Raw genomic sequence first — 12,022 nt, 5'->3', positions numbered from 1 at the left:
ACCTTACAATGGGGAATAGAACTTTCAAAAAAAAAATAAAGAACAGAAAAGAAAAGAAAAAGAAATGACAGATTGCCAGTCTCCAACTATTACCCCAGCCAGGTTTATGTACATACAAAATTTACAACATTAATTGGGAATAAGAAAAAAAAAACTCACTCTGAAAATAACTAACCAAGCCTGATAAAAACATTTTTTGGCATTCTGAACTTATAAAAACAAAATCCCCTTTAGTGGGAACTTGGATTTCTCTTCCTGTGTCCTTGAAATGTAAATGTTTTATCTTTCTCTGGGTGTTTTAAGTGTGTGTATGTATGTATATGTATATTTAGTTTATTTTTTAAAGGAAACCTTGGACTCCACCATACAAAAGTTTCAAGTATTGTGTACATATGGTGGCCACGCAAATAAATTGGGATTCTAAGCAATTCTTTGATTATACCAATTTTCAGATATTTTGCCATCTTAAACTTTGTTGCATCAGCCTGGACCACAAAGGCTTTTAGCTTTTGGAGAGTAAACCTTTGAATTTTATTTAGGCAACACCCCGACTCTCATGTGGAAGGGCCTCTTCATCTTATTGGTTTAAAATCACTATATATATATTATATTTGTATATAAATTGACGGCCATATGATGGATTTTTTAATTTGGAAAACTTTTTAATTGGTGAAAGTTTAAAGAGATCTCATTATAAACAGTTGTTTTATGGTTTCTATTAAAATCAAGTTTAAATGTAGAAAAATATATCTAATGGTTAACCTAAGAACTTAGTTAAAAAAATAAAACTGGTTTGAAAAGCTACGTTTGTGTTTTTCCTTTCTAATAAATGTTTCTAGATATGCTAATAAAAACTTAAAATTATTAATGTTAATTAGGTTGAATAACTGGAAAAATGATTGTAAAAATGTCGAAAAAAAAATTAAGTGGCTTATCCCAAAAGGATAAATATTTTTATATGGTTATTTTGAATCAAATACATAAAATGGACATTTTTGGATTTACATACAGGGTTTTGATACTACACAACGTAAAGTTAAAAAAAAAAGGGCCAAAGAGTTCACCTACTCCCCCCCAAGACTAAAGTTCAAACAAGCCCATTTTACTTACCACAGTTTGAAATATATGTATATATAGACTGAAATACTTGATCAATAATTGGGATAACAGACCAATTAATGAAATTAAAAACTGAGAAGTGCCTAAGCTCTTTGGCTGAAACTTGGGCATCCTAGAGACTTCTATAAAATTATATACAATGCACACACACACAAAAAAAGGTTTCTGGCACTCCTTCTAGAAATAAGAATTATTGATTAAACTTAATAAATATAAAAATTAAAGGTATAAGATTTAATAAAATTGAGATAAAAATTTGTGAAATTGGTATATTTAAATGGTCTTTATACAAAACTTTTGCTTATGTTGTGGGATACATATGTTTAAGAGGAAAAACACTTCCCCTTCTTGGTATTATAAGGCTAGGCACATATCTGTCCCTCTGAAAATATTAATTGAACAAATTAAAATAAACCAATATAGTTACATAAGCCGTCCAATATAATGTAAAACTAAAAACTAATTTGAGTGGCTAATAAAAAAATACAGGTTTACCCTGGGTTTAACTTATAACACAAGGAAAAGAGATCTTACTAAATGCCTTATGCAAGTTTTGGAAGACATATTTAAGTAAGCCTTAATGTTTTAAAACATGGAATTCTTTGTTTACAGCTCTTCTCACTGATACAAAAATGCCATTTAAGGAGATAAAATACGGCATGGGTGAGAGAGCAGTTCTCTGGGGACCTGGAAGACAGTGTCTTTGTCTTGCACATCAGAAATATAAATACAACAAACAGTGACCTAGGACTGAGTCTAATTAGCTCAACGAAATAAACCTTAAGGCCAAGAAATTTTTGGCATATTAGAACTCAGAACTCTGAAGGGTCCTTCAGCCTTTGTGAAGAAATTTTAACTGTCTGTTTCATAAATAGTAAGCCTTAGTGATTTGAGCAAGCAAATTCAGCTTACTCCAACTATTATTATACCTATCTTATAAGTAAGTTTTAAAGTGAAGCTATGAGATCTCTAGCATTTTTCTGATTATAAGCCTGTGTACACATTATAGAAGTGAGATATTTCTACTGCTAAAGAAAAAAAATTCAAAGTCATAGAGCTCTGCTTAATTGACGTAAAAATATAAGAGCTTAAACATTAAGTATTTTTAAAATAACAACTGAACAAATTGACTTTCAGCGTCATGTGAAATGGAAAATATTCAATATTAAGATAATATTTGATATTGTTTAGTTTAAGTATGTTCTAATTAATATAGACATCTTTAAAGTCATCAATATTATGTATAATACCTTTACTGTACCTAGGTTTAATGAAAGTCAAATAAGATCCTGTTATATCTGTTGCAGATTTGTCAAAAAAAAATAAAAGTAATGTGCTGTGGTAAAATTTTAATTAAATTAAATGCAAATGAGATGAGAGCTTTGGGTAAATATTTAAAATATATTTTTAAAATGTATGTTTAAGATAATCTCTAAGTGTTTGGTATCTTTAAATTCTAGTGGTGTGCTAAATTAAGTTAAATGACAAGATTTTATTAAATAGCTATGCCATTTTCAGATAAAATAACATTGAAATACGAATTACTTAACATTTGACTTCCTCTTACAGTGAAACTAAAGGTATATAGAAATATTAATAAATGGTTGGTGCCACACTGAAATAGTCTCTATTAGTAAGGGAATGATCTCAGTATCCTAGGAAAGTAATATAAATGCGTAAAGGAAGATATAAGAATGGAATAATACTTTGTTAATGAAAAATAGTGACTTTCTCCTGAAGCTGGTTACCTCTGAATGGAAGACAAAATAAGGGACACACTAATATAAGTATAGAAATCTGTGGAAGGCTTGTGGAAAAGGAACCCTGAGGGAAGAGTTTTGTACATGGTCAGAATTGGCTAAGTTTAGAAACAAATTGGGCAACGTAAATGAATCTTAGAAGTTAGCTGGAACAAGATTAGATTTGGTTTTCTCTCTGTTAAGAGGAAAAAATTTTCTTAAAATATTAATCCACCTTCAGTAACAGATTGTAAAACTTCTTATACCACTTAGCTGATCTGTTCTGCCTTTACATTTGACATATTTTCTTGTTAATGAATTAGTACTACTTTACAGTGATCTATATGTTTATCTGATCAAGTGTTCTGAAATCTTTCAAAAAGCTCCCCAAATATAAAATTCTAATTAATTAAATAAAAATTAATTTAATTAATTAAAATTCTTTTAATCTCCAGTTAAGTTTGGGATGCTACAGAAGGCCCCTGAAACATCCCAAAGAGAGATTTTTAACTATAAAGTTTCATTTGGCATTTTAAATAACATGGAATTGTCAAATGAATCATAAAACTTCTAAGGTTATATTGAATGAGAAATATTATTAATATAGGTATTGTAGAAATTACATGGACTCCCTAAGATTCTGGCATATCTGAAATGTTACCAGTGATAATTATGGGTATAGTGAACAGGTTTCTTTATTGATTATAGTGTAACGGTGTTTAACCATGCTTTTAAATCTTTTGTCATTTATAGACAGTTAATTGTTTTCTTCTGATGGTTTTGCAAAATGCTTTCTCTTCAAGGAGATTTACTGATTTCTAATAAATTTCAAACTACAGCACTGAACTAAACTGGGTAAGAAATTTCAAAGTTCTAATGAAAACTCTCATTAAAAGAATTAGTTACATGGGACTGATTAACCTGTTGAATATGGTTATAATTTTTGATATTGTTTGAAATACTACTGGCTTTTAACCTGTTTCCCAGACGTAAAGAATCTCTTCTCCTTAAGCTAGTTATGGTTCACAGAAATTTGATAAATTATACCTATGTAATCACACTTGGAACACTTATCTTTTCTCTCTATCTGATCCCTCAAGAGACTAAAAACACTTAGGTCCCCAGTGGCTCTATCAAACAAATTAGGGAGATCATCTCCTAACAGATATAGAAGTATAAAGATATTTTAAGGATTTTAAAGAGAAAAGAATTTATCTAAATCTGTAAGGCAGAAACCCATGAAAAGCCTTGACGTGGCTTTCTTGGCCTTAGCAAACCTTAACATTCTACCCTGAGACTCCGTATTAAAACTTCCAACACAGCCAATTTAAAAAAGCCTATATGATCAAATAATCAGACTTAAGTTGTAAAAAATTAATCTTGATTTGGCTATATTTGAGAAAACTGAGGGTAACTTAAGAGAGAAAATAAATTATATTTTAGTGGATATTAAATTCTAGTTTTGTTAATTGAGGTCCATATTTACTAAGACACTTCCCAGATCACTCCTTGCTGTTATGTCACATTACTGTACGGTTTAATTGAATTATGAAAAAGATACTCTAGGTTTGTTTCTGAAGCTCAGAAATCTATCCTTGGGTAAAGTTCCAATGCCCCATGACCTGCAGCCAGGGGTTATACATACTGCAACAGGCATGACTTAAAGAACTGTCTCCAACCTGAATGGAAGGACCCTTTTTCAGGTACTCTTTACCAGACCATACACACCAAAGCTGAAGGAAACGGAGTCTCCGATTCATTTCCTATCTGAAACATCCCCTGCACTGCACTGGCCTATCGAGTGCTGCTCCCCTGAAAACAATGCCCAAATGGAGAAAAAGCTACCAGACCAGGATGAGAAGAAGACGACATCTGAGCTAGACTGCTGACCCAAGACACCGGACCAGGACTGTATACCAATTACTTTGATAATTTCTCCAACCTTTGATTATGAACTACTCCACTTGTTAAGTTTATGATAAATTACCTATGTCTAGTACTTCTGTGTTACCTTGGTGGGTTTCCCTACTCCAAGGCTCTAACTAGATAGCCCTCAGAAACGTTATTCTAAAAAGAATTTATAGTTCTGTTTAGGCCACTGTTGATCTTACAAGGTGGGAGATTTCAACTGGCCAATTAATACCTGCTCTGACCCTGACCATAAATATGAACTTTCTCATAGGATCAAACTCAGAAACACAAGCAAAATTTTAACCCAAAAATACAACTTCTCGACTATTAAATTCTTACTCGTGACTTTATTAACGTTACTAGCTGTATTACTTATATCCTGTCTATTTTATAAAATTGTTGTCTGTTACAATTCCCAATGTGTAACTAGGCCCACAAGATGGATGATGGCTAAACATCTTGAAGAAACAGATAAAATTTATAACCCTGAATAAAATAAATATAATAGTGTGATTCTAGGTATGGGAATGAGCAAAGATGGGTAAACACTTTCTGTATCATAATAGACTAGTAAGACAGGTGATCCAGAGAACTTTTAGTATCAACAGGGCCTGACAAAAAAAACTAACACCTTGAATGGCAACTCAGAAGATTCTTCACCTGAACTAGGAATGAGCCATCCTAGCACCGTGGGACAAAATTGGTCATGAAATTTCTCTCAAAATATTGGTCGAATTTAGGACCAAGTGGGAGCACTGTGAATGAAAATACTACAATGTGCATGAAAATACTGCAACCATGACAGTAAACAAAGAATGCTGAATCCGAGTCATCAGCGGCTGCTGCCAACCCCCAGCGAGTACATGCCTACAGCCCGGCCTCTCAGCCACTCACAGTGGTGCCCTCTGAGCAGACTCAGAGTAAGAAAGGACAGGATACTGGCCCTAGATAGCCAGGGGCTTGCCAAAGGAATGAATTCAATGACCCAAATGTTTGCTTCTCACCATACATAGAAAAGCAGTAAATACTTGAACTTGAGATATCTGGTTTTCTTTAGATAACAAGCAATGTTTTATTGTTCCAATTACCTGGTCTTTGTTGTAAGCTTCTATATATCCTAGCTCCTCCCCTACCTCTTGGGAGCAGTCCCTCAGAGTGATCTGAGAGGCTGTCATCCCGGCTCGAGTCCTCCAGCCAAATAAAACAAAGCCCTTAACATATAGGCTGAACGTTTATTTCAATGACGTTCCAGAATAGACACAACTCATCAATTCTGTAATGGAACACACTGAATCAGGAACCAAAGCGTGTTTTAGTCCGGTAAATCTCCGGGTTCCTATTTCTTCCTGTCATTATACAATCCCTCTAGAACTCATTAATTTGCTGTCTGCTCCTCTGGCAACAAAACTCGTAGAAGACTCAACTCAGCAGAGCGCCCTGCTGGGGAGAACACCCCGCAGAAGCACTGCAGGCTGCCTGCCCTCCTGCACGCTCTGCTGACCCTTGGTGTCCCCCGTGGAGACCAGGCCAACAGAGCTGTTCCTAACAGCTACAAATTCGCACTCGTTAAATAAATCATTTTATTTTATATGATATTTTACGTATATACCCATCTCTGAAAACAGCTTTGCAGAAGCTCAAATCTTCAACATCAATCCCCAAAGGCAAATCCGGTCCCCAAGGGGAAACAAGACTTAAGACGACGCTAAGGCCTCCAATGTCCTCTCAAGGACCGTCAACCAAACTGCCTGCAGGTCTGCAGCTGCAGGCTGTTACATGTCTGCTTTTAAAGCAACCCCTTCCTGCCCTCGGGTATTACAGTGTCCCTCTACGCCCTCCTGTCTCAGAGTAAAAGCAGCCGTTGCAGAACCTTGCAGGGAAGCACTGACAGGAGTCGACAAAGAGGATCAGAGCTAAGCTAATACTTCTGATGACACGACCTTGTCACTGTGTCACTTTACAGATGAAGATATATATAGAGAGAGGTGGGGTGATATTGCTTAAAGTCACACAGCTAATAAGTGGCAAAGTCTATAACTCTGCTCTTCCCTTCGGCGTGACGCCCCAGCTGGGACGCCCACAGGGTTGTCTCATGCCTGCCTGAACAATCCTCTCCTGTCACTCATAACCCACCACAGGGTCTGACCCTAGCCTGCCTTTTCAGCATCTATTCCCTCCAGTCTCTCAGGAACAAGGCCGTTTGGGCCACTGTATGACTTCCGGCTCCCGGAAACATCAGTGCTCATGCTGGTCTTGCCTGTGCATCCGGCCCGCTGCTCAGAGGCTCTTCCTCCCCTGCAGGAGGACGTTTCCACTCTCCGCAGGGACACCTCCTCAGGGGAGCCCTCTTCTCGCTCTCAGGACGGCAGGGCCACATCCCGAGCTGCCCCATTAGGACAGTGTGCGCCCAGGTCTGTTAATCAGACCAGCAGCATCAGAGCCAGGGATTATGCCCGGGCTACCCTGCAAAACTACTGCCCGCCACACAGTCCCCAGCCAGCAGGTCACCTGGATGTCACAGCAAGTGCCCCACCCAATCCAGAAGCCTCTTCATTTGCCAGCATCGCTGATGACTGGTTTCCAAACTTTGGTCAGTTTCGCACAAAACAGCACCTTCAACTGTGAAGCAGAGGGTTTCGCTTCTGCTCCCCATCCTTACTGGTAATGTCAAGGAAAACAAAGAGGCCTTTTCTCAACACTTTTATAATGACACCCTCCCACCCACAATATTCATATGCTCAAGAGCTTTGGATCCACGTGATTTTCTTTCCCTTATGATAAGCGGCTCAAAACACTGCGGGATTCCTTCTATTTAGAGGGTATTTGTACTCAGTTTATCGGCTTTAATCTGTTTTTGTCTCTCTTCAATATCCCTAGCAGTTGCCACCTCTTACTCCCTTCAGCAGCCTCCCTCCCAACATCTACTCTAGGAAATCAGCTGTGATGAGGGGCCCTGGGGCAGTCACAGACGATGCAACTAAGGCAAAGAGAGGGTCCATAATTTGCCCGAGAAGATCAGCTTCAACCCCCAACAATGTGTGTCACGTCCCTGTGTTTAACTCTTATGCTAAGCAAGATAACTTTTTGTAGATTATGGTTATAAACAGATGAGGTATAAAAATACATACAAGGACACACATATACTCTAAGATGCTCACTAACTCCACTATTTTGTTTCTACTTATTTCTATTAAAAAATATTAAGAACCTCTGCAGTCAGTATAGCAAAATGTTACTGGGCTTTAAATCCAGAATATAGAGGTGTTAAATGTGTCATTACTCATACTTATTTGTATGTTCACAATACAAAATTATTTGAAAGTCCCTCTCACCTCCCCCTACTCACTACTGGCTCTCACCTGAGCTCCCAGACCACACATCTAACAACCTTTCACTTTACCCACAGCTGAACTCATCAGATTTCCGCAGAACTCCCTCTGCAGCTTTCCCTCCTCAGAGCACAGAAGGACCATCATTTACCTCATTAATCCACCCAGAAACCTGGGCCTTACTCCATCCTACATTCACAGACAGCCTTCATCCTTTCCTTTTTACCATCTAAACATGCCTTCAATATGTTCGCTTTTAAACACTGACCGTCCCACCGCTCAAGTGGAAGCCACCAACACTGCCCACCTGGACACATGAGTCTCCTACGTGGCCCCACAGCCACTCTCCCCTACTTGAGACAAATGGGACTTTGTCACTCCCGCGCTTTTTGGACTCTTTTCAGACCCACTCTTCTTAGAAGAAACTCCAAGTTCTTCACCAGGTGAAAGTCTTTGCCATGAAATTGTCACCTCAGGGAGGGCAGGACCCGCCCTCTCCCCTCGGCCCCGCCCTCTCCCCTCGGCCCCGCCCTCTGGCAGAGCATCAGCTTGGGAGGACCTGCTGAGCTACACCAGCCTGTATTCTAAACCTGGTCTGAGTTCTTAGCAAACTGCTTCAATTATCCATACAATTCCAAGGTAAATTAGAAAGATTTTAGATGTTGAGCTAGACTATTGATTTTGGGATTTTGCACTAGCAACCTGCAAGGACATGTTCTAAAGATTCTGTCTTCTTAAAACCACACCCAGGTTAAAGGAGTATTTGTGGAATGTCTTCGGAGGAAAAGGGACTGTACTTTTACAGGCTTTATGTTTTATAACATGAACAACCCGGACAGGGTCACAAATGGAACCGCCTCACAAGTGACAGAAGACAGGTGAGAGGCACAAAGCAACAGGTTGCAAAGATGGTAAGAGCAAACATGATTCTCCAACCCCCCCAAAAATTTTTGAAACAACCAAAAATTCTGAATTTTAAAAGTAAGAGAGTATCATATAGAGAAATGAAATAAATAATGCTCTTCATCAGGGTTTCAAGATCTCACTCCAGAGTTTTTAGCAGGCCATACTGAATCCTAGCACAGAAAAATCAAATGGACTTGTAGTGAGAAAGTTCCAGGAAAACTGCAGTAATTCCTCCACTTGTGTAAGGACATACACTCACCTGCTGAAGGTGAATGTAAACCGCATTCTGGATAAATTCGAAAGCTTCCAGGCTCCGCTTCTGGATGCCAAGGACATGGACAGCTTGGAAGCATGCTTCTAACTCAGTCATCGGCATTTTTACACTGCAGGGGAAACGGAGGCACCCAGTCAAGAGCAGAGATGTTCCTGTCGTGTCTCACAGGCCGTGCCTCGGGGATTCAGTGCCCTGCAGCAGCCCGGCCCCAGGCAAGGACCAGCAGCGTTTTCCACCCAAGCAGGAGGGGCACTGTGCTTGAGAAAGCCCATCTCCGATGGGGGCAAGAGGGGCTGGTAGGGTTCAGTGAACCTATAAATGCCCACAGAAATATGCCTGCATTCATTCAAGTGATGCAAACAACTGTAGCAGGCTATTTAACAAAATTTCAATTATCAGTGGAAATTTTGCCATTCCTTTCCGCTTGTCCCCTGCACTCTGAGACAGGCTTAGGCTCTCTTACACCTGCAGCTCTGTGCAATAGTTGTGAAGTCATTTTACTTTACAGATACCACGGTTCTGCCCAGGGTGATATCCAGCCCAGAGAGGTGGCCCAGGCCAATTTAAAGCTATGTGGCTTGCGTGCGGGGGCAATTACAGGAGCTGGTTCTGGAGCCAGGCCCCTCCCCACCTCTGCTCCCCTCTCTCCCAAGGCCCCGCTGTCAAGCACTCAGGCTCCGTGATCTTATGTCCTACTCTTCTACTCTACTCCAAACCCTTTTCCTTTTGTTTTTTTCCCTAATTATTCCCAGCTGGAATGATTTTTCAATCTCAATATCTGAAAAAAATTCCTGCAGCCGAAAAAGAGGTCTCCAGAGGTCAATGCCCATATGCTGGTTCCTGAAGAGAGCCCCTGGCTACGGGGACCCTCACCAACACTCACGGGGCATCAGAGATGTTGCAGGGTCGGCCACCCCCTACAAGAGTTTGCTGTCACCCCAATGCCTGCACAGCATCCCTGCTCACAAAATATAGTTGGTACACTTATCGGTTATTAAGAAGCAAAAATACAAAATTGCTCGTATTTCTTACTAATATTATCTATGAAGCTGGAAACGGAATTGTAATAAAATGTACAGTTTTTACCCTATGTTAAATCTGTTCCTTTGAGTTTAAACCTGTGCCCTGTTTCCTAGGCTCAGACTTGGTAGCTCTGCACCATTTGAAAAAGAAAGTTGCCTTTAGCCTGAAATCTGCAGGAAAGCCTATTCTCCTGGCCCTGATCTTTAAAAATGTTAGCTCATCTGCACTTCTGTAGAGATGGCAAGTTGCATAATAGAGAATAGCCTTTGTTTTTTTGGAGGTTTTACAGGGGTACCATGATTTGATCCACATGGACAGCTGCAAGAACAGCGGATTCAAAGGACAAACAATTCATAAAGCAAGAAGTATGCAACAACCAACCACAACCCCGCCCCTTTTTAGTATAAAAGGAGACTGAATTCTTACTTGGGGAAGATAGTTCTCCAGGACATCAGTCTGCCGTCTTCTGGGTCTGCCAGCATTGCAAGTGAAGTCACTATTCCTTGCTCCAACACCTCATCTCCCGGTTTATTGGCCTGTCATGTGGCGAGCAGAACGAGTTTGGACTCAGTAACAAAATGACTGCATTGGAGGTAGTATGTCTCCAATGTTTCCTCATTTCCAATATGTAACATGCACATCATTTATGATCTAGTGCAAATAATTCATCAAAGACAACCACAAAAAGAAACTATACTCACCTAGCTATCAACACTGAAGTCACAACCTGTCAATTTTATATGATGTTGAACAACACAATGGAAAAACCTAACATAGGGAGTTGATTCCACGGAAATAAAATTATTTCTACTCCTTCAATACTTTTTCTTTTCTTTTCTATTTTATTTTGTTTTGCTTATTGAAAGGAAAATAAAAGTCAAGTCATTTTATTTCACGTATTTTTGTTATAGCTACATTCTTTAAATACTACAAAGAGATTTAAACTGCAAAAAATTGTTCATATATTAGTATAAAGATATATACACAATCAATGGGGATTAGGAAAGGAATGGACATTTACTAAAAATCCACTGCAATCTTGTCTTTTACAAGCATATCCTGGAATATAAGCTATATGATCCAGGGGGCTCCACCCCCATTCTCACTGTTGAGTCCCTTAGCAATCAACTACTAAGGCACCAGCATAGAACCATGTGATCAGTATTTTAGGAATAAATTAGGGAATTAGCACATTCAATTCTAAAACAAAAACCCTAAAATAAATACTGAACTTATTTACAGATAAAGAAAATTGGAACCAAAAAAGTAGTTATTTCCCCAAGGTCACAAAGCTAATAACTGGTAAAGACAAGATTTGAACTCATCTGCCTGATTCTAAAAACTAAGGTGGAAATCCCATTTGACTGGGGAGGGTCCAGCAGCAGAGCCTATCACCCTATCTTTGTTCAGATCTAGCCTTAGACAGCCTGAGACAGCACCCCATTCCTATGGAACTCGAGGGCAAATGATAACAATAAGGATTTTATATCCAGTAGTTTGTTAGGTCTCATTTATATAAAGTGTCAGCAGGTCAGCAGAAAAACTCTGGAAAATATGAGTGGGTCCAGAGCTTTCTGCTGATTAGTAACTCAGTCTCTCAGGACATAGTGACCTTCCCATGAGAGGCCTCATGGACATAAACTAAAGGCAGCTGGACAATGAAAACTAACAAGAACCTGGAACTCAAGCAAGAAGGTTCCCTGCCATCCCCCACCCAGTTG

This window comes from Vicugna pacos, unplaced genomic scaffold (assembly GCF_048564905.1).
Source record: "Vicugna pacos unplaced genomic scaffold, VicPac4 scaffold_130, whole genome shotgun sequence".
NCBI lineage: Eukaryota > Metazoa > Chordata > Mammalia > Artiodactyla > Camelidae > Vicugna > Vicugna pacos.
Note: the sequence above shows the minus strand (reverse complement) of the source record.